The sequence below is a fragment of the Marmota marmota genome, unplaced genomic scaffold (genome assembly GCF_001458135.2).
Source record: "Marmota marmota marmota unplaced genomic scaffold, marMar, whole genome shotgun sequence".
NCBI lineage: Eukaryota > Metazoa > Chordata > Mammalia > Rodentia > Sciuridae > Marmota > Marmota marmota.
In genome coordinates this window covers 25,741,010-25,764,431 of record NW_026000082.1, presented here as the reverse complement: position 1 = coordinate 25,764,431, position 23,422 = coordinate 25,741,010, and the positions used below count along the sequence as shown (strand labels likewise).

The window sequence follows — 23,422 nt, the reverse complement described above, 5'->3', positions numbered from 1 at the left end:
AATAATGTGATCAAATCAAACCTTCTTTCCATACAATTAGAAAACATAACAGGTTACAGCAGAAAATGCAAAAACCTCCAAAGCTGCTCAAAGCTAATTAATTTCTATTACTAGTGAGAGAAGAACCACTTAACATGTCTTTTCTTATTCAAATTACCATTGACGGCACCTGCTTTTTTATTCTTGGGAAATCCTGCTACAATGCGGGGTAAATTATGTAAGACTGTAGAATTTATGAAGATAAGGCAATTAGCATTACAAAACCGAGTCCGGGTTACAATTTCTGGGGAACAGAAAGAGTTATGATGCTCCCTTAAATGGGCCAGTGAAGTCTCCCAGATTGAGTTAATCCTTGTGGTAGTCAGGAAAATTGAAGGCTAAGCGGTGCCATGATGGTGGGTAATTAATTGTCTGGGCCCTTTGGTGATGGGGCTGTCTGTGCTGCGGAGGAGGCAGCCAGGGCACTGCCTGTTCTGGAAAGAAAAGGGACGGAACAGGATTTGGGATGTTGGGAATCGGGGAGCGGAAGAGGAACTTCCCTCTGAGGTCCCTGGTCATCTGGGTCAAGCAGGGTCCTGTACCCTGGGGCTTCCCTCCTTGTGGTTTTCTAAACTCTCCACCCGGCTGTCCCTCAGCACAGCTGCCGAGCGGAGCAGGTGTTTCCCTGTAGTGTTTAGATGCTGCTCCGATTTTGCATCTGAGCTGGAAGACTCTTAAAGACACTGTAGATTACCAGGGTACTTGACTTAATAGCCACAGATACAGGGCTGGGTAGGCGTGGAGTGTGAATCCTCTGATTTTGTGTGCAAAATTTAGTGTGTGTGTGTGTGTGTGTGTGTCTCCTTTTCTGCAGAAGGGTTTGCAGTTTTTATTAAATTCCAAGTCAGTTGTATGTTGTCCCTGTCCCTGGCCTAGTTGGACAACACCTCACATGACTGGAAGGGGAGAGAGAGGCAGGAGCCTAGTCACCACCCTCCTAGTTACCCAGCCTACCCAGAAAACACTGCTTCCAGGATCGGAACTAAGGCTGCGTGCAGCACCTGCCTTCTGGGCCCCTGGCTTGAATGATGACTTCCTCTCATCCAACCAGCCCCTTGGCTGGGACAGCCTCTGGACAAGCCACTGCTGACTCATGGTGCCTTTATGTGAATTAGAAGATGGCACACTCTTCTGGGAGGAGGCAACATTGCATGGAGGTGCACTATTTGGCAAGCAGAGCTCAGTCTGGATTCCAGCCCCTATTGGCCACCTTGACTTGCATCCTTGTGCAGTGTACAGCCTGCACAGCCTTACCTACCTTGTTCTCAAATTCCTTACTTCAGGAGTTGTGTTACTTCTTACCAGTTTTTTCTCCTGAGAAGGACCTGAGCATACTCTAGGGCAGGTCTGGCCAAGAGAAGAGCTTAGAGTCCAAGAGACTGTTAGCTAGAAACAGAAATTTCATCTTGGCAAGGCAGAAACTCATACAACATGCATCTCTAGCTGGTTTCAGAGCCATGGAGAAATGGCCAGGCAGAAAGCAGAGCCAGCTCTTCTCTCCCAGGGGAGAGATGCAGCCATGTGCCTTGAAGAGGGAGCGGGTGAGAGCAGACCAGAGTAGCAGGAAAGCAGCTGGTAAGGGGAAAACTGGCCAGAGAGAGGACAGAGCCAGGATGGGTGGGGCCTTGCAGGCTCCTGCAAAGACTCTTACTCTGAGTGAGAGGTGGGTTGGGAATTGGGGGAGATGCCAAGCAGAGGAGTGGCATGATCTGAGCTGACTTTGGAAGGACTCAGTGTGGCTGCTGCATGAGGAGGAGGCTTCAGGGGCAAGAGTAGAGCAGGTGGGTATTTTAAAGGCACAGTCAGCAGGATTTAATGGTAGTTTGGATGGAGGGTGTGAGAGGAGAAAGGAATCGAGATGCAATGGAAGGGAGTGGGGGTGTGTCTTGGTGTTATCTGAGAGCTTGGCAGCTCAGACTCATTCTCTTTTTTATGGCTCTGATTCCGGGCCCAGATCTCTCCACCTGCATCCTCGTCTGCCAGGCCCACACAGGGGGCCCAAATGGGCTGCTCATCCCTGCCCTAGGATTGCTGCTCTTGGCTCACTTCTAAAATGTCACCTTTGCCTTTTCTGCTGGATGTCTGCCTTGTGCCTGAATATTAGTTGCCATCCATCCATCCATCCATCTATCCATCCTTCAATCCAACCTTCCATCCTTCCATGAATCCATCTATCCATCCATCTATCCATCCATCCCTCCTCCCATCCATCTACCCATCTGTCAGTCCATCCATCCATCTGTTCATCCTTTCAATCACTCATGAGCAAATATTTACCAAGGACCTACTGTATCCTACCATATGCAAGATGCTGATCTAGGCACAAGAAATAGAGCAATGACCAAGATAGCCATGGGCGGTGCTGTCTCAGCGCTTAAGCTGCCCTTGGACACTCCTGCTATAAAAGCACCACCCTATCTACCCGGGGTTACCCACCTACCCACCTACCTACGTGCCAGGTTCCGTGACTTTTTTTGTTGTTGAAGCCTGTTAATTGTGTAAGGGGACCTGAGAGGTCCTTGGGCTTTGTTTCTCACTTTATTGTAGCCACTGGAAGAACTGGAAGCCCTCAGAGGCAGGCACCTTAGGCACAGAAAGTTTTTTCAACCCCTATAGGGTTCTCTGATACTTTCTGTTTCTACAGAAAATTTAGAAAGACATTTGAGGACAAGGGTTCCTGAAACTCTTTTCAGCTGGTCTCCTGTGCTATTATTCTGGAACCCCACCCCCCATGGCCCAAGCTGATGGGCTGGCAAGGGATGTTAGGACCTAGAACCTGACCTATCCTCTAGAGAGCGGCCACGACTTACTTGCAGGTTCTAAAAGGAAACCCAGTTGTGCAATGGATCAGAGTAGAGGTGGGAGGGGCCTTCATTCAGGTAGGAGTACATCTTGGCACCTGATGGGAAGCCCAGGAGCCTGTCCTTCTCATTAGGATCAGGTTTGATTGCCAGAACCTCTGTGGAGGCACACACAGCTGGGGGGCTGCCCAGGTGGTGATGTGAGCATTCACACTCTGCCTTGGACTGCTCATAGGTCTGGGACTTCAAACGCCCTTCTGAACCGTGAACCCATTGCTCCACACACAGAGACTTAGAGCACAAGTAGCCTTCATTTCACAGACAACAAAGCCAGCCCTCAGAGACAGAGCATCTGGGGCCCCCACAGGGCCAGCACAGAGCTGCAGGGATTTCCTGGTGTTGGGTCACATCCCTAAAGCTGCACTTTCTGCCAAAGGAAGCTTCTAGGCCACACTGCCTTGCTGTGGGTCCTGGATGGCCTTGGACCTACCAGTGAAACCATCCTCATGTACCACGCGCCCTGACCCTGAGCCAGGCCTTGGAGTGATGATGTGAATCCAGTGTCTTATTTAATCCTCCTGTTCAGGCTGGTAGCATCCAATCCCCTCTCATTTTACAGAGGAAGCGGAAGTTTGCAAGGTAACCTCACAGAGCTGCATTTACTCTCTCCCTGGAATCCACAGCCAAGGATTCAAATCTTGGTCCTACCACTTACAAGGGGAGTCAGGATTTTTTGTTTTTGTTTTGTTTTTGTATGGGGGATTGAACCCAGGGGCGTGGTCTCACAAAGTTGCTTAGGTCTTCAGTAAATTGCTGAGGCTGGCTTTGAATTTGCAATCCTCCAGTGGCCTCCGTAGCTGCTGGGATTACAGGTGTGTGCCCAGCAAGGTGAGTCAGTTTGAGAACTGTTCTCTGAGGCTCAATTTCCTCATCTGTAACACACCGGCTAAGAATACCTACTTCAGAGTTTGTGTGGGATTAAAATGGCTGGATTATGAGAAGTACCCAAGGGGCCTAGCATAGAGAAAACTTCAATATTTATTTATTTATTTATTTATTTATTTATTTAGGGCTACTGAGGATTGAATTCAGGGGAACTAAACCATTGTATTTCATTTAGAGACAGGGTCTCACTGAGTTGCTTAGAGCCTCCTTAAATTGCTGAAGCTGGCTTTGAACTCACAATCCTCCTGACTCAGCCTCCCAAACCACTGGGATTACAGGCGTGGGTTATTGTGCCTGGCCAGAAGGCTTCAATCCTTGTGTCTATTCCACCCCCCACGGATTCTGGGGGAGCCAAACCCTGGGATGCCCACAGGAGAAAACCAATCTTACCTGTTGGGTGTGTGGGAGACTCTCGGCTGAAGCTAAGTTTCCACCTCCTGAGAACACGGAATCCCTTCCCCTCCTCTCCAAAGGGCACCAAGCAGAAGGGTGCCAAATTCAAAAGTCTTCTCAATCAATCCCCACGGGACACAGTGTCCGCTCACGGTTCCTGAGTCACCCTGACAATCAGCACCCCCCACGTCACCTACGCAACCCTTCTTAAGCTGAACCTTGCAAGCCCAGCTCTCTGCCCTCTTCCTCTTCTTTCTCTCCTCTCCTACTCTCCTCCCTCTGCCTCTCCCTCCGCTAAAATCTCTTGGTTGAATCTCTGTCTCAGGTGAGTCACTCGCCTTTCATTACCTAAGTGACCATTCAAGGCTGAAGGTACCAGGAAACAGGTCCATGGAAGAGAGGTGGGGGGTGTGGGGTGTTGCCAGATTCAACAAATTAAAATACTGGATGCCCAAAGTTTAATTTTAATTTCAGGTAAACAACACATAATTTAAAAAATGTAGGTCCCAAGGGAAATACCTGTATTTTTATCTGGGAAAAAAAAAAAGAGCTGAAGACCAGATGGAGGCCTATTGCGGGTCTCTCCTGAAGCCCAGCTGCTTGGCTTCAGGTCCCCATGGGAGGAGCTGAAGGAGCTGGGCAGGGTAGAGCTGGGCCTGCAGGCACCGCCCCCTCAAGGTGCTCTGCTGGGCCCAGGGCTTCAGAGACGAATAATGCACTAGTAATTATCATCAGTTAGGAGCTCTGAGCACAGGCCTTTTCAGCACAGAAGTGGATTCTAGTTCTTAAAAGGATTTGCAGACTTAAACAAATGCCTTTCCTAATCAGTACAAATTGTTCCTTTAAACAGGAGAGAGCTGTGGGTCCACTTTTTCTTCTTTCAGTTAATGAGGAGTCGGTGTCGTTCCTGGGGGTTGGGATTCTCACTCTTCCCTCTGAGGCACGGGTGATGGTGAAGGAGGTGGACTTGGAATTGAGGGTGGTGGGAGGGCCTCTTGCCAGAGTCCTGGCCTGGCGCTCGCTGTCTGGAGTAGAGGCGCTGCTGTTTAGGAGCTGTGTTCCAAAGCAGGCATCCTAAATCACTGACTCCGTCTTCTCACCTGTCAGTGGGAATAGCAATCAGTCCTACCCTGCTGCTTATGAATGTTCTGACCTTCAGATAGGAGAATGTGTGTTATCTTCCTGGTGGACAGACCCCGTCCCCTGTGTGATACAGAAAAAAACAAAACAACAACAACAAAACAACTAAACAAACTGATCCTGCATTTACATCCCTCCTCTCCTCTTGCATTATCTCCAAGTACCCATGGCAGGACTGTGTTTGTCCCTTTGGTGCCCCATCTCGGTTTAGGTATGCAGGACCTCATGCTGGAGCTATTCTGATCATCTCCAGCTTCTAGCCTGTGGCCAGGTCTTCTCCTCGGCTCCTCTGCCTCTGCCCAAGCCGAGCTCTGCCTCCCCTGCTCCCTGTCTGGCCCCAGCCTTGCCTCTCTTATCTGTGGCCCTTTGTTTAGAAAAATGCAAAAGCGAAGAAAGGCTAACACCCCTTGGCAAACCTGAACCCAGGGACCTTTTTTAATCGGAGAGGCAGAGAAGCTGACCAGAGTCTCTGATGGCATGTATCATCATCCTGATGAGAATCCTGGGTGGCCAGAGTGGGAGCCAACAGAATTCTATTGTCTCTGTTTCAGGAGAAAGGAGGGATTAAGATGGTGCTCTCAAGGGCAGACACACTTACCTTCTCAAAGGCAGGGGACATTTGACTAAGGAAATAGACAAAGTTACCCAAAATCTGATAAGGCGTGCAAATCATACAATATCCCAGGGAAATTCATTTAACTCCAGCAGAGAATAAGACTAGGGGAAGCGCTGTTCTCTCCTCCACCCCCAGCCTGGCCTGACTTCTTCAGAGATCATAGCAGTTTCTCCTCCACGTCTCTGGACGGAGAGTGACATGTTAGCCTCCGAAGCCTGCGCACGAGCCCTCCTGGTTGATGCAATGAGGATTCACTGTATCAAAGGCCCTCACAACTCTGGAGGTGGGCAGGGCCAGACTGACAATGATAGTCATTCCTGTATTTTTTAGGTTTGGAAACCAACGCCCAGTTTCCTGGGATCGTTCAGTTAGTGATCAGCAGGGCCAGCACCAAACCAAGTGCCTGCCCCACTCAGCAAGGCCACCTACCCAGGATCTGCTAATAGCTTTAGAGTTTTTTTCCTTGATGCATTATCTCTGGCCTGACCTCATTTTTCAACAATGAGCTTTTACTGAAAAGAAGGCTGCCCCAGGGGCTACACGGGCCCACAGGTCATTCAGATTACAGTTCTGCTAAAAAATGATCAAGTGCTTACTGAGTGTGAGCGGGGGTGGGCGGGGCATTTCCCAGACCTTTCCTGCTCACTCTGACACTCCATGAAGTGGGTGTTGCTCTCCTCCTTTTTATAGACAGGGCTTCAAGGGGCTGGGGAAACTTATTCAAGGTCATCCAGAAGTTAAAGTGGCAATGCCAGGATTCAGAGTTGCTTTCTAGTTTCCTTCATAGACACCCAAGTACCTGTGCACCCCAGAAAGAAACTCATACATTATCCTAAAAAAAAAAAAAATCATGTATTAAAAGATCAATGACAGTTTGCATGCACAGTAACATCTGAAGCCTTACTATGGCCTGCAAGCTTCTGCAGGCCCTGGCGCCTGCTCACCTTTCCAAATACATCTCCTCTCCCTCTTTCCTCTTTCAGGACACTCTGAGCCACCAGATTTCTTCCCTGAAACACTTGAAACTTGCTGTGCCCCCTTCATGGAACCTCCTTTCCCTGAAATATATGCATAGGCGACTCCTTCTGATCTATTAGTTGTTGACTCACAAGTTAAACCTGACTACATTGGTGTCCTGGTCCCAAACCATCACCCGGCCTATGATTCGATCTTATTTGTTCAAATCTTTTGGCTTATCACTATCTGATATCATCTAACTAATTTTTTATCTCCTTACTGGGTGCCTCCCTTATTAGATTGCAAATTCGGTGTCTACCTTGATAAATGCTTTCTTGAGCACCTAAAATAGCACCTAACACATAGTAGTTACTTCCCAAAAGATTTGTTGGCTGATGTGAACTGGTGAGACATCGTACCTAGGAGCAGTAGTCTTCTCTTCTCCACACTGACCACAGGCATTCTCAGCAGTGAGAGAATATTTTTTCCTTTCTTAACAACTCTCATTAAAATCAGTCTTTCCACCAAAGCAGGTGTCGCTTTAAATGGGTGGTTTAGTGAAAGCTGTGTTGTGAAGGCACAGAGTGGCCTGAATAACCCACCAGGTTGTCTTATGTTGGCCTGGAAGGAGGAGTGTGTAAATAGGTGTGGGGGCCCCCGGAAAGATCCCTCCGCTTTCTGCAATAATGTAAAAAGAAAACTTTCAAATACCACAACTTGCAAATGAAGACCTTTAAAATAATGGGACGGTGGCTCTGGAATGGGATTATTAGGATAATGCGATGTTTAAGTGGGCGCTTTTCCTCTCAAGGACCTGCCTGAATTCTGCTGAGCTCATTCCACGAGAGACCTCAGAGAGATCAGTTATGACTTTTATTAAAGTCAAACCAATACCTGTATTCGCAGCTGCCTGGAGGAAATTTCTTTCTGTAACTCTGATTGAAGTTTAATGGGAACTACACAAAGAAAATTTACTTAACCTCCTCACCCAGCTCTTCCACGCTGGAAGTCTGTTCGTCACGTGCCCTGTTCCCGAGAGACACTATCAAAGATAGCACTTCTCAATTTCATAATATTTTTCAGAGTAAAAGAGGGAAGACAGCTGCAGACCCCATCTACTCCAGAATACCATGTAGTCGACATCTGATTTCACTTACAGTAACAATGCAGGGGGGTTTTCTCAAGGGTGTGCCCATTAGGATTTTGCAGATTACAAAACAAAAAGCATAGAAATTATCTTAGGTGCATGCGAAAGTACGTGGATACGAAGCCCCGACTAATGTGCTTCTGATTCATTCATGTTGCTTGTCCAGCTCAGCTCCCCGCACATAGGGGAAGACAGGCACCTGCTCATACACAGAAAATGAAAACTGAGAGTGGCACTTCTCATCCCAGAGACACAGTATTACGAACACCTGTCACGGGTAGCACTTTATAGATGGAAAGCACTTAAAAAAAAAACCCACATTTTTCTTATGAAATGTATACACATACAAAAAAAGTGTATAAAAACCCAGATGTATCATTTCTATAGAATGTTAAGTAGTGAATATCCATGTGACTGTCACCTAAGTTTAGGACCAGGACATTGTCAGCACCCAGGGCCCAGTGTGAACCCCTCTGTGTTGCCCATGGCTCCAACTTCCTTTGTGATTGCTTGTTTGCCCCATTGGATGGTTTTATCACCTCGTATGCATTCCTAGACAATATGGTTTAGATTTTACCAAATGAAATGTCATATAGGATGTACGCCTTTGTATCTGGCTACTTTTTTCTCAACATTTTATTTTTAAGCTTTGGCTGTGACTCTTAAAAGAATGTTATTATGTGCACCATGCAGATCATCCTCTGCAGTGTGGTAGCCCGTGGATACATGCACCATGGTTATATATGGATGGTCTTCTTGATGGGTATTGGGATGGGGCTGTTTCCAGTTTGGGGCTATTACAAACAACACTGCACTAATTGCTTGCACCCATATTTCGGCACACATCTGCATGATTTCCTCTAGAAGGAGTTGGTTAAATCTGGCCCTCTTGATTTTGTAAGTAAATTTTATTGGAATATAGCCATTCCCATTTGTTTACATATTATCCAGGGCTATTTTTTGCACAATGAATGCAGAATTGAGGACTTGTAACAGAGACTGACCATATGGCCCACAAAGGCAATGGTATTAATTATCTGGCCCATTTTAGTAAAAGCTTGCCAGTCCCCTACCACAAACACTTATGAAGGAATTGCAAGGTTACAGGATTTGCATCTTTTCTTCAGTACTGGAAATTGAACCTAGTTATGTTCTCACACAGATCTACATCCCCAGGCCTTTTTATTTTTTATTTTGAGACAGGGTCGCTCAATATGTTGCTGAGGCTGGACTCCTACTTTCAATCCTCCTGCCTCAGCCTCCCAAGTAGCTGTGTGTGCCACCACAACCTGCTAGGTTTGTATATTTTCAACCTTACAGGTACTGCAAAAACTTTTCAGCAAACTTCTTTCTACAGCTTTTTAACGTTTTTATTATGAAAACACTGTTTCAAAGTATGCCTATTTAACACAGTTTCAGGATTTCATCAAAAAAAGACGAAAAACTACTAATTGCTCTAATTCTCTGTCATGCTAAGCCTCAGATCATGGCTAAATACGTCATAGAAAATAAGGCTTATGGCACCTCAGTGCTTTGAAGACCTGTAATAGAAAATTCCCATTGTCTAATCTAGCTGCTGGGGTTGCCAATCCCCTGCTATTAGGGCACCATCTGAATCCAGACGCCTGCTATTTCGATTCTATCATGTCTGTGAGGACCCTCCATGACAGATTTAGACCCATGAGTCATCAGACCCAGTGGCCATCACAGGGGAGGATGCGCAAGCCTTCGTTCAGAAAGGGTTAAAGACATGCCCTGGTTTCTCAGGATACCAGGCAGGGAGGCTCCTTTATTCTCGGATCTTTTCCTCACCATCTTCAGGCATTTCTTCTCCGCAGTTAACTGCAGTGTCTTTGCACCTGCTGGGGTTCCAGCACCAGGGCGTTCACTTCACTTTGTGCTTCTGAGAATCCCACCTCCTCCATCCTCCCCTGTAAACCAGGGAAGGGAAGCCTGGCCACCATGGCAGACAACTGTCCCAGCTGTGTCTGAAACCTCCTGTGCCGCGGTGCTGTTGCTGATAAGCATGATGCCAGCGGAGCCCCGGGAGAGCTGCCTGGAGGCTGGAAGAGGGCAGCCCCGTAGTGACCTGGTCCTGTTGGTAGCCACTCCACAGGGGGCTCTGCTCTGACTCTCAGCAGGCAGCATCTGCGCTCCCACCTCTTTTGTGGACATGGATCCTGGAAGCCAGTGACCACAGTGAGAGAGGGCCCAAGACTAGGCCCATGGACGGCTAACGTATTTGTAGCACGGAATGTGTGTTGAATGGACCCTGGTTTGGCTAGACTGCCTCCCACCTCTGGCTCCAAAGGGGACAAAAGTTGGCATGAAGAATTGGTTTTTCCTCTCATTAAAGAAATTGGAAGATAGGTAGTCTCAAACTAGTATGGTGCTTGGAACATTGTTGGAACTTGGACCTCTTCCATCTTTCTTCTCTGCCATCCTTAGCCAAGGAAGCCATGCTCAATTAAACTGGAGCATTAGATGTAACTCTGCAGTCCAGGTGGAAGTCAGAAGGAGGATGGGAGCTGGGCCTGGGGGAGCACGCTTGTAATCCCAGTTACCTGGGAGATTGAGGAAGGAGGATGGCAAATTTAAGGCCAACCTCCAATTAAGGGAGACCTCAAAATAAGGTCTAGGGATGCAGCTCAGTGTTTCACTCCCCAGTACCAAGGAAGGGGAGGAGGGAGAAAGGACCAAAAAGTGCACCTCAGCTGCCTCTGAACTTTTTAAGAGCCTTCCAAAGTTCTACCCAACAACGGAATCACTCCTCTTTGGCCAGAACTTAGGTTGTAGCTATTCTCAAACATAAAGGGGGATGAGAAATGTAGATTTTTTTTTCTTTTCTTTATTTTATTCTTTTTGGTGCACATTATCACACTGAGCAGAACCAAGAAGGAGAGAATGAGCTTTGGATGGGAAATGGAAATCTCCATCACGTGGAGATGTCATAGGGCCAGCTGATGTTAGCAATGGAGGCAACTATTCTCTCCTCTTCTTCTTTAGAGAGGACACATGATCTCTTGCTCTGTACTCCCCTCTTCCCAGCATGCTCCTCTGCTGCCTAATGGTTTCCCCATCCCTGGGACACCACCTGTACAACCTACTCCATCCTTGACTGTAAATTTCAGTTTAACTCCTCACCACTGCCTAAAGGTTCTGACTCTTATTAAAATTCTCAAGCTAAGTAGTTTGGCCCGTGACTGGCCTTTGGAAAAGTAACTAGCTTTGGGCCAGATATGTATTGGAGGATGGGGATGACGAGAACATGGAATATCCAGACGTGTTGAGACTGGTCAGATTTTCCTGAAGGAGCTGTGAGTGAGGGAAATAATTACACATACTTTTTGTTTTAGTCAGCTTTTTCACTGCTGCGACGAAAAGACCCGACCAAAACAATTGTAGAGGAGGAGAAGTTCATTTGGAGGCTCACGATTTCAGAGGTTTCAGTCCATAGACAACAGGCTCTGTTCTTCAGGGCTCAAGGTGAGGTTGAACATGATGGTGGAAGAGTGTGGCTGAGGAAAGTGGCTCCCATGATGATCAGAAAGCAGAGAGAGACTCCACTCAACAAATACAAATATATACCCCAAAGCCACGCTCCCAGTGCCCCACCTCCTCCAGCTACACCCTACCTGCCTTCAGCCACCACTCAATTAATCCCATCAGGTGATCAATCCACTGATTGGATTAAGGCTTTCATGGCCCGATCATTTCTCCTCCAAACCTTCTTGCATTGTCTCACACATGAGCTTTTTTTTGGGGGGGGTGGGGACCTCATATCCAAACCGTAACACTAGTTATATACCTTTGGAAGCAATGATTATTAGAGATTTTATAATAGTCTGCCTCAAACTTCCATGCAGTAGAGATCCAGTTATTTTAAGAAATGTTGCTGGCAGAAAGTTTACTGGAGTCAGTTCTGGATTTTAAAATTTGTGAATCTGGGAAACTTTGAATTAGAGAATCATGAGAGGTTTCTGCTTCTATAGGGGAACAGGAGTTTATTTTATTGGGGAAGACGCTCCACTTTCTGAGAAGGGATGTTAAGGGGAGTCCTTTCAATCTATGCTTTTAGCCACAATATTATATTGTAGATGTAAGGTCAGTAGATAGGATTCACTGTTCTCGAGTAAACACTGAACCAGTGGCATGGTCCAAACGAACATTGAAATGTTACATTTTGTACAGTACTACAGATCAGTAGTATTTTTAGCAGGACCAGGTTCTTGGGAGAGATTACTTTTCTAAACATAAATCTAAAAATGACTATCCATCAAAGCTTCACTCATTTCTTGGAAGATGTCTGTATTTCCCCCCCCCCCCCAAATGTATGCTATTGAGATCCTGAGCCCATGTCTAACAGGAAAAGCTGTACATGTTTGATCTTCTTTTTATCTCACACTAGATATAAAGAACTATGAAATGGAACTGGAGATCTGATACAGTTTGAGAACTACACTGTTGAGTATGGCTGTCAGATAAGTCATGGGGCCCACTTCCACCCAGGGAGTGAGAGGGTGGTATCTGCCCTGCAGGAGGAAGATGGTTTCACTCTCCGTCTCCTGGGGAGGAAAGCTGTGGACCTCAGATTACAGCAAAAAGGATCTCACAGCCTTTCTAGAGCTTGCAGTCCACGGAGAATGATGCGGTGAAGGGACTTCCCACTGTGGGGATAAGCCGGCTCAGTGACATGGCAGCAGTTAGGGTTAGAAAGAGAAATGGCCAGGGTGACCTCTGTGGCAGGCAGGACCGATGGAGCCCATGAAGAGGTATCTCTGATGTACAATTTTCACTTTTTCTTTTCTTTTTTTTAACCTTGGCTTATGCATCTGTGTAGAGAATCAGACGTGACTGCAAAGCATCTTGTTTGCAAGCACGCAAGCAGTCACGTTGACCTGCGTTTGAGTTATTTGCCACACATCTGCATATGTTCCTCTCCACTCCCACCTCTGACACACAGAACCCTACTCTGCTGAGTGACTGTTCTTTAGGGGAATTAATGCAAGGTTCTATATCCAGACTTAGGTGGAATTAGTAAGGAATAACTCAGAGCAGCCTACCGAACAGAGATTGCCTAGTAAGAGATAGCAATCAATAATAATTATTATTTAAATATCAGGAAGTTAACTAATTAAAACAAAAATATTGATAATGTACCGGGAACCTGGTTGTAGAAGTCAAGTATTTGACAAGAGGAACACAAAAGCTCTGTGAGAAATCGAAGCGTATTGGTAAGGTTCTTATACTGCAGGTACAGTAGAGTCCTTTAGAATTAGAAAGTGATAAGGTAAAACTGGGGGCTATAAACCTTAAAACAACTACTTATATAACATAGCAAAGACTTACAGCTAATAAGCCAATAAAGAAGATAAATGGGACCACGAAATAGACTCAATTAATTTAAAAGGAAGCAGATAAAAAAGTAAAGAGAAAACAAAGAACATCTGGGACAAATAGCAAACGAAAATGGGGGTGGATTTAAAATCAACCATGTGAATAAAAACACTAAATTTCAAATGATCTAAACACCCTAACTAAAAAGAACAAATTAAAAAAATTTTTTTAAAGGCACAGATGATCAGATTATGTTTTTAAAAAGATGATATTCAACTCCATGCTGCCTATAAGAAACTCACTTTAATATAAGGACAAATAGGGTTAAAAATTAAAAAGCTAGAAAAAGACCTATCATGCTAATCCTAATCCAAAGAAAGTTAGAGTGGTTACATGAGCATCAAAGAAGATTTCAGGGTGGAAAGTATTACCAAGAATAAAGAGCATTATTTAATAATGATTAAAGGGATTAAATTTATCAAGAAGACATAATAAGCCTAAATATTTATGCACCTAATAATAGAGCAACAAATACCTGAAGTAAAAATTGATAGAACCTCATGGAGAAATAGACAAACCACAATAATAAGTCAAAGATTTCTATAATACTCTCTCAATTGTTAGAACAATAGACAGAGGATCAATGTTATAGAAGACTTGAACAGTACCCTCGACCAGCCCAGCCCAGTGATGTTTATAGAACACTTCAGCCAGGTAACAGAAGAGTAGATATTTTTTGCAAGTGTATGAGGAACTTTCTCCAAAACAGTCCAAATTCTGGACTGCAAAACAAATCTTAATCCATTTAAGAGGATTTACTTAATGGAAGTATATTCTCAGACAACAATTAAATGAGAAATTAATAACAGAAAGACATACGGAAAATATTCAGATTTTTGAAGCTAAATAACACACTTGTAAATAACCTATAGTTCAAACAAGAAACATAAAAGGAAACTAGGAAGCTAGGTGGTAAAATGCCCCTGGATTTAATTTCCACTCTCTCCTCCAAGATAAATAATGAATGAAATGAATGAATGAAAAGGCATCAGATCAAGATTGTGGGATGCTGATAAGGTAGTACTTAGAAATAAATAACATTGATAGAACCTCATGGAGAAATAGACAAATCCAAAATAATAAGTCCAAGATTTCTATAATACTCTCTCAATTGTTAGAACAATAGACAGAGAATCAATATGTTATAGAAGAACATATTGATTATATATTCTTAAATTAAAAAGAAAAGTCTTGCTAGGTGCAGTGGCACATACCTGTAACCCCTAGAAAATAGGGGCTGGGGATGTAGCTCAGTGGTAGAGGGTTTGCCCAGCATGCCTTAGTTTGTGCTCCCCCAGCAGAGAGAGAGAGAGAGAGAGAGAGAGAGAGAGAGAGAGAGAGAAGAACACAAAGAGCAAAGAAACCTCAAAGTAAGCAGAAAACAAATAGTAAAAATCAGAGTAAAAATCAATGAAATAGAAAACAGGAAAAAATAAATAAATCAACAACATTGAGAACTAGTTCTTTGGGATGATCATAAAGTTGATAAATCTCCAGCTAGCTTGACCAGGAGATTGGGAGAGGGAGAGGGAGAGGGAGAGGTACAGAAGAGACCCAACCCCTTAGTTATTAGGAAAATGCAAATGAGAAGCCTCTATACATCTGTTTGAGTGTCTAAAATTAAAAAGCCTGACCATACCAAGCACTGGCAAAGATGTGAAACAACTGGAACCCTTATATAGGAATGCAAAATGGTAGAACCACTTTGAACAGAGTTGCCAGTTTCTTAAATGGTCACACGTTCATCTGTTATAGAATCTAGTTATTTCACTCAGTAGAATTGAAAGCATATGTCTGCATGAAGATTAGTGTATAAATATACATAGCACCTTTATTTGTAATAACTGCGAACTGGAAATAATCCAACACCCATCAAATAACTGGAAAGATAAATTGTCATATATTCATACAGTATAATACTACTCAGCAATAAAAAGAATGTAAGAATATAAATGAATATCAAATGAGTGAAAGAACCTAAGCAACAAAAGGTTGCTTTTGTTGAAATTTTATGAAATGAAAATTTTTAGAATTTTGCAGTAGGTAGTGAGTGGTTGCTTGGGAGAGAAGGTGGGTAAGGAAGATCAGAAAGATTGCAGAGGGAACAAAGGAATTTGGGGGGAATGATGAACATATTCATTTTCTTGATTGTGACAATATTTTCACAAGTATATAAATATAGGTCAAAATTTATCAAATTATATGCCCAAAATGTACCATTTATTGTTATCTATTGTGTGTCTCTTATATCTCAAAAAAGCTGTGAAATGTCCCAAAACATCAAAAGAACAACCAGATTTTTAAAAAAGAGGAAATCACAAAAAATAATTATTGAAGTAGAGATAACTCATAACTGATGGATTAATAAATGAGTATAGCTGCTGAGTAGATGTAGATGCAGAGAGAATCAGTAATCTGGAAGAAAGAACTCAAGATGTTATCTTTTGTGAAACAAAATGATATAATGAACATACTCCGAGAAAATATAACTTATCAAGAAGAAATAGGAGAACCAGATAATTCTGTGATTATAGGACTATGATTAAAGGAGCTTGAATTAATAGCTAATTCTTCTCATACAGAAAAGTCCAGGTACAGAAGGTTTTATCAGTGGATTCTACCAAACATTCATAAGAACAAATAATTCCAATTTTGTGTCATGATTCCAAAGTGTCAAAAAGAAAGAGGAGCTCCTTTCTGTTTTATGAAGTTAGCATTCTCATGACATCAAAACCTGATAAAACAGTGTAAGAAAATAAAATGACAGTCTTTTCACTCATGAATGTCACAGGTGCAAAAATCATTTTTAAAAATCTGAAAGCATTAGGAAGTGGCATCCAGAATACATTTTAACCAAGATGGACCGATTTCAGGAATTCAAGGTTGGTTTAACATAGGGGACAATCTTTTCATGTAATTTGCAGCATTAACACAAAAGAAGCCTATCACCTATAAAAACTTCTTTTTGTTTTCCTACAATTTCTTCTTCATCTGTCATATGGACATACATCCGTAGCCCCAGCAGCTACCTTGAACATGACATTGAAAAGAAAGCCACATTCTGAGGATCATAAGACAGAAAGACAGGCACCTGAATCCCTCCTGGCATGAAGAAAGCCACCATACCAGCTTTGGACAACTGACCTTCTGACGTCCATGTGAGAGGCAAATAGTTTGAATAACTGCCATGTTTCTTGAAAATCAAATGAGCAGAACCAAATCCTAATTGATTCTGACACCTGAAGCAGACTGTGGAGGGGAGGGGTATCAGAAAAGTCTTCATGGAGCACATGATATTTAAGCAGAGACTTGAAAAATGAGTAACATCTCATCAGACAGAAAGGGTTATAAAGAAGGAAGGCCTTCTAACCACAAAAACTAACAGTATGGGAAGGTGCACTTGTTCAGAAAAGAGCAAGATGAATATAATAAGTCTATGTCTGAAATATTCTGCTTGGGAGTAAGGCTTTGGGTGGGACTGGGGCTGAATTGAAGTAGAGGAGAGGAGGGTCACTTTGAAGCCCCATTACATGCAAACCAGCACCTCTGGGGGAAGGCGGTGACCTTTTGCAGGGCCTTTGTGAGTAAACAGATATTAGCCAGGCAGGACGCAGCTCAATGAGGGGCAGAGAGTCCTTGACTTTGGAGAAGGTGATCTGAGCTCAAGTCTTTGCCTTCACAGCTGAGTGCTTCTGACAAAAGTGACCACATTGGTCCTTTTCCCTGCTGGCTCTGCACAGGCAACCCTCTCTGAGTCCCCAGCATCAGTGGGGGCAAGTCCCCCGGCAAAATCCTGAGAAAGGATGTCTCCATAGAGGAGTAAGAAAAGGTTTCCCCCTAGGTATCTGGTGATTTGGTTGATTAACATTTTTCCCCCTAAAATATCAGGAATGTTTATGAGAAATCAGTCAACGACACCCAAAAGCACCGTGTTATCTATATACGTTCCAGTTTCCTGAGGAAGTGGCATCACAGTTACCGGAAGAGTCCCCCTTCACTCTCCCAAGTGGATTGCTTTGGATTATAAATTTTATGATGGCCCCACTCACTTGGTGAAAGACCTTTATAAAGGAATCGTGACCCTTTGCTAGAGCTTTCTCTCATTTGGAGATTAAACAAACCACTACTATTCCCCTAGGCCTGACCCCCCCCCCCAATTTTGGGACGAAGGAGAAAATTTAAGGGGCTATATTATTTGATCCCAGTCTTTTAGCCAGAGAGACACAGGAAGGAGGAAAATGGCTCGAGCATGATCAGAGCAGCACTATTTGCCCAAGACTAGGGTCAAAGTTGTGATAACAGGAAGAATATGGATTTCTCAGAGGAATGAGGCTGGGTGATCTTTGGAAGAAAAAAGGAATTTGCTACAGGAAGGTGGTGATGGCCATTGGTAACTCAAGAAAACCACAGGTCTCACTGGCAGCCCTTTCCCCCTCTTCCTTACCACCAGGATAATCCAGGGAAGGGGGTACCCCGGTCTCTCCATCAGTAACCTAGAAGGTAGCAACCATTCCTGGTCCCCTCCCTTTAGAAGATAAGATCTTTAACCTTTAAGAGATGAAGTAAGTAACTGCACCACCCTCACAAATGGACTAATATTTCATGGGAGTTCTAGCCTTCATGGGTCTAAACTAGTACCTTGAGAGCCCACCCCATGTGCCCACCCCATGTGCTTGGTCTCCTCCACACACAGCCATTCCTTTTCTGTTTCTCCACCATGTTGTAACAGCCAGGGGCCTTCACTAGGATGCTGGCGCCATGCTGTTTGTGCCCTGTAGTAGGTCTTCAGCCAAATAAATCTCTTTACTTTTAAGTTACCAAGACTCAGGTATTTTGATATAGCAACCCAAAAAGGACTAATATACATTCCTATTTAATTCTCACACAGAGAGAGGAGAATCTTGAGTAGATACAATCTTCATTTAAAAACTGGTAAACCAGGAAATCTCCATCTTAGGACAAAAGAAGAGTAACTTGAATCATAAAATGTTCCTATTGATACTAATTATAAACTCTTGACAAAAGAGAAAAAAAATGGTTTGAAGGTACTGGAAAATTATCAACATCAGGCAGAATTAAAAGGGATTTGACCCTTGATCAAAGGGAACCACGATGACTGAGATCCATTTTAATCCAGCTTTTCAAGGGCTGGCCCCAGTCCATGCAGTGCAATAGGGTGCTTGAGACACAGGTGAAGCAAAAAGCTCAGCTGTATTGAGGAGTCGGATGATAATGTTGGGCCCCTGAGAATGGTTGGAAATTCAAGGGGCAAAAACCCAGAAATGAAGGAGCTTCTGCATCTGTGTATTGGTTCCTCTGAAATCCTTGGCTGATACCCAACCCTGAAAGTGTGGGGTGAGACTCCAAGGAGCCTATGGGAAAAGCACCAGCTGGAACGCAGAAGAGAGGCAAACCACTGAGCAGAGGACTCAGCAGCTGCCCATTATTGAGGCAGAGTTCAAGGTTTGAATCCCATAGAGTGAGAGGGCCCTGTGAAGACCCTCAAGCTTTGCACTGAAACTAGAGGAACCACATCCCAGGATTAAATAACACATTCCAAGATTAAGGGATTTACCCAAGGATAGAAGGGAAAATCAAAACAGACTTGCTCTAACAAAGCCTAAAACCAAGCCCCTCTAAGGTTAAGAGGGTCTGGTGATAATTTACTTGCCCGACTAAACAAAGATGCAAACACCTTAATGCTCTTCATAAAGAGATAACAGAATGCAGAGATCTCAAAGTATTAATAGAATTTATTTTAGCTGCTAGATATATGAAGAGACAGAAAAATGTAACCCAGTGAAGAGGAAAATCAGTTAATGAAAACTAAGTGACTAATGCACCAGGTAATGAAATCAGCAGAAGGGAATTACTGTGATCTGAATGTTTGTGTCACCTTAAACTTCCCGTGTTGAAACTCAATACCAATGTGATGGTAGTAGAAGGTAGGCCAGAGAAAGGTGGGAGCAGAGATCTTATGAATGAGACTAGTGTCCTCTTAAAAGAGACCCCAGAGAGGTGACTGTCCCCTTCCACCATGTGAGGACACAGTAAAAAGTCACTGTTGATGAGGGAGCAGGCCCTCAAAAAATACCATAGCTGCTGCACCATGGCCTTAGACCTCTCAGCCTCCAGGATGGTAAGAAATAAATTTCTGTTTCCTATAAGCCCCCCAGTTTTTGTTACAGCAGTCTGAATGAGCCAAGAGAAAAGATTTTAAAATGACTATGATAAATGTAATAACAAACCAATAGGGAAAAATGTATTTCATGTACGAAGAGATGAGGAACTTGAGAAGAAAACTGGTACTGAGGAAAAAAAAAGAACCAAAGGGAAATTCTAGAACTAAAAAAATACATACCTGAAATGCAAAAAAAAAAAAAAAAAATCATTAGAAAATATGGTGGTCTGCAGAAAGAAGTCAAGATCAGTGAAACTGGAGGAGAGATCAGTAGAAATCCTTTTAACAGAAGTATAAAGGAGGGAAAGGTTGAAAACAGTGAGCAGCCTCAGGGGGTTTTGAGACAGTATCAAATACTTATGAAAAAGAGCAACTAGAGCTCCAGAAGGAGAGGAGCAAGAGAATGGGTCAGAAAAAGATTTGAAGTGATATTGGTCAAATATTTTCAAAATTTAACCAGCAACATCCCCCCGTCCCAAACAGATCAAGAAATTTCAACATACTTCCAAAATAAATACAAATAAAATCACGTCTAGTCACACCGAACTTAAATTCCTGAAAAACACAAATGAACAGAAGATATGAAAAGCAGTCGGATATATTCCTCATCTGAAAAAACAAATAAATAAATAAAACCAGAAGACAACATTATTAAAATACTAAAAGAAAAAAGAAAACATGTCAACCTAAAATTCTGTATCAAGTGAAAACACCATTCAAAACGGAAGATGAAAAAAAGATATTTTTAGACAAACAAAAGGTGAAATAATAAGCCATCGGGTGACGTGATTATAACAAATGCTAGTGCTTGCTTTGGTGGCACATACACTGAAGTTTGAACATTAAGGAGAAGGTAACATGGCCCCTGCTCAAGGGTAACATGAAAGTTCATCAAATGTTCCACATTTTTAGGTGACAGTGGGATGATATATTGAAAGTACTAAAAGAAGACAAGTACTGCCAATAAGGAATACTGTGCCCGGCAAAGTTGTCCTTCAGAAATGAAGAAGAGATAGGGATTTACCCAGATATACAAAAACTGAGGGAGTTCACGGCCACTGAACCAGCCTTGTAAGAAACACCAAAGGGAGCTCTTCAAGTGGAACTAAAGGGAGCCAATTAACCACATGAACACACATAAAAGTCTAAAACCCCCTGGTAAAAATATGTAGTCAAATCCAGAAGATGCCAACACCGCAACGGTGAGTTGTAAATCACATATATCTTTAGTATGAAGATTAAAAGACAAAACTATTAAAAATAATAATAACTGTTAATTCAAGGGACATACAATATAAAAAGGTACAGTGATATCAACAACAGAAAATGTATAGGAGAGCAAAAGTATAGTTTTTAAATGCAGAGTTGTTATCAGCTTAAAAGTAGCCTGTTAAAACCATGAGATGTTCCAAATGTGCCTCATGGTCACCACAAAACAAAGACCTATAGTACATATTACCAAAGATGAAAAGCAAGAAACCTAATCATCCCAGCACAGAAAACAAACTAATCACAAAGGAAGATAGCAAGAAAGGAACAAAGTAACAAGGGATCTACAAAGCAAACAGAAAACAACCAAATGGCAGTAGTAAGTTTTAATTATCTTGATTGTAAATGGATTAAATTCTCCCATCAAAATCCATGGAATAACTGTGGATTTTCTTAAAAAATAAGACTCAACTGTGTGCTGCTGTGTTATTCAGCTTTGCATCACTGTAACAAAATAACCTGAAATAATAAACTTATTTGGAGGAAAGGTTTCTTTGGGCTCAAGTTTTCAGTCCATGGATGGTTACTTAGTCCCATTGCTTTGGTGCCTGTGGCAGCATAGTACACAATGGTAGAAGTGCAGCATGGAGAAAATCTGTTCATCTCAGGGCAGCAGAGAAGAAAAGAGGGTAACAGCAAGGGATCAGGGTCCCCATATACCCTTCAAAGTCATGCCCCCAATGACAGAACTTCCTTCCACTAGACCCCACTTTCTAAAAGTTCTGCCACCTCCCAAGAACACAAAGCTGAGGACCAAGCTATTAACATACGTGCCTTTGGGGGACAGTCCAGAACCAAACTATAGCAACCACCTAAAGGAGACTCAATTTGTCTTTAAGGACTCATAGATTGAGAAAGAATGTATGGGAAAATATATTCCATGCCAATGGAAGCCAACGTAGAGCAGTGATAGCTATTTTTACATTAGATAAAATGGACTTTAAGCCAAAAACTGTAAAGAGACAAAGAAGTTCATTACATAATGATATAGGGCATCAATCAATCAAGAAAATAAAATAATTGCAAGTATATATGCACTCAATATTGGAGAAAATTGTATAAAGCAAATACTAAAAGATCTAAAGGGGGAAATAAACTGCAGTATGATAATCATAGGGGGTTTCAATATCCCACTGTCAATAATGGATAGATCATCAAGACATAATGTCAATAAGAAAACACTGGATTTGAACTACATGTTAGAGCGAACAGGTCTAACAGAAATATACACAACATTCCTCCCAATAGCAGCAGCATGCTTATCTTCTCAAGCAGAACACTCTCCAGAATAAATCATGTGTTAGATCACACAAAAAATATTAACATGTTTTATCAAATTTAAGAAGACTGAAATAATATTAAACATTTTTCCACACCACAATGGTATAAAATTAGAAATTAGTAGGAAAAAAAATTGGAAAAATTCACAAATATGTAGATAAGCAAAAAGATTGTGAGCACAGGCCAAAGAATAAATTAAAGGTGAATTTTTAAAATATCTTGAGACAAATGAAAATGAAAGCACAATATAACAAAACTTATGAGATGCAGCAAAAGCAATTCTAAAAGTGTAATTTATAGCCAGAAACACACCAAAAAGTAAATCTCAAATAAATAACCTAATGTTAGATCTTAAGAAACTTGAAAAAGGATGAACTAGGTCCAAAATAGTAGAAGAAAATAATAAACATCAGAGCAGAAATAAATGAAGTAGACTGAAAAACAATAGGGAAAAAAATCAATGAAACTAAGAACTTTTTAAAAAAAATTAACAAAACTTTTAGTTAGACTAAGAAAAAAGAGAGGACTCAAATAAATAAAAATCAGAAATAAAAGATAGGACATTATGGTAATACCATGAAATGCAAAAGAATATGACTACTGTAAAAAATTACCTGCCAATAAATTGAATAACCTAGAAAAACTAGGGAAATTCTTAGAACCAACAACTTACCAAAGATTAAAAAATGAAAAAATAAGTCTGAACAGATTAATAATGAGAAAGGAAGTTGAATCAGTAATAAAAATCTCCCATCAAAGAAAAGCCCAGAGCCTGATGTCTTCATTGCTGAATTCTATCAAACATTTAAAGAGCTAATAATGGCCCTAAAACTTCCAAAATATTGAAGAGGAGAGAACATTTCCAAATTCATTTTATGAGGCAAACATTATCCTGATACCTGGACCAGGTATCATTATCCTGATAGAAAAGAAAATTATAGGCCAATATCCCTGATGATCATAAATGTAAAAATCTTCAACAAGTATTAATAAACCAAACTTAACAGTAATAAAAAGAGTCATGTTCCAAGATAAAGTGGAATTTATTCCTGGAATGCAAGGATGGTTCATGTATATAAATCATTACACTGACAGAATAAAGGGGAAAAAAATCATATGATCACCTCAATAGATGCAGAAAAAGCATTTAACAAAATTCAACATTCTTTCATGATAAGAACTCTCAACAAGTTAGGTTTAAAGGAATGTACTTCTACAAAATAAAGGCCTTATATATTATTCCACAACTAACATAC

At 42.3% G+C, this 23,422-nt stretch overlaps 1 non-coding gene across 1 annotated transcript; it reads left to right on the top strand.

Annotated features, from left to right (window-relative positions):
- Nucleotides 1–20,420: 20,420 nt before the first annotated feature.
- On the top strand, nt 20,421–20,526 carry LOC125610468. Its single transcript, XR_007340485.1, has one exon. It is a non-coding gene; the product is annotated as a U6 spliceosomal RNA (small nuclear RNA).
- The last annotated feature ends 2,896 nt before the right edge of the window (nt 20,527–23,422 follow it).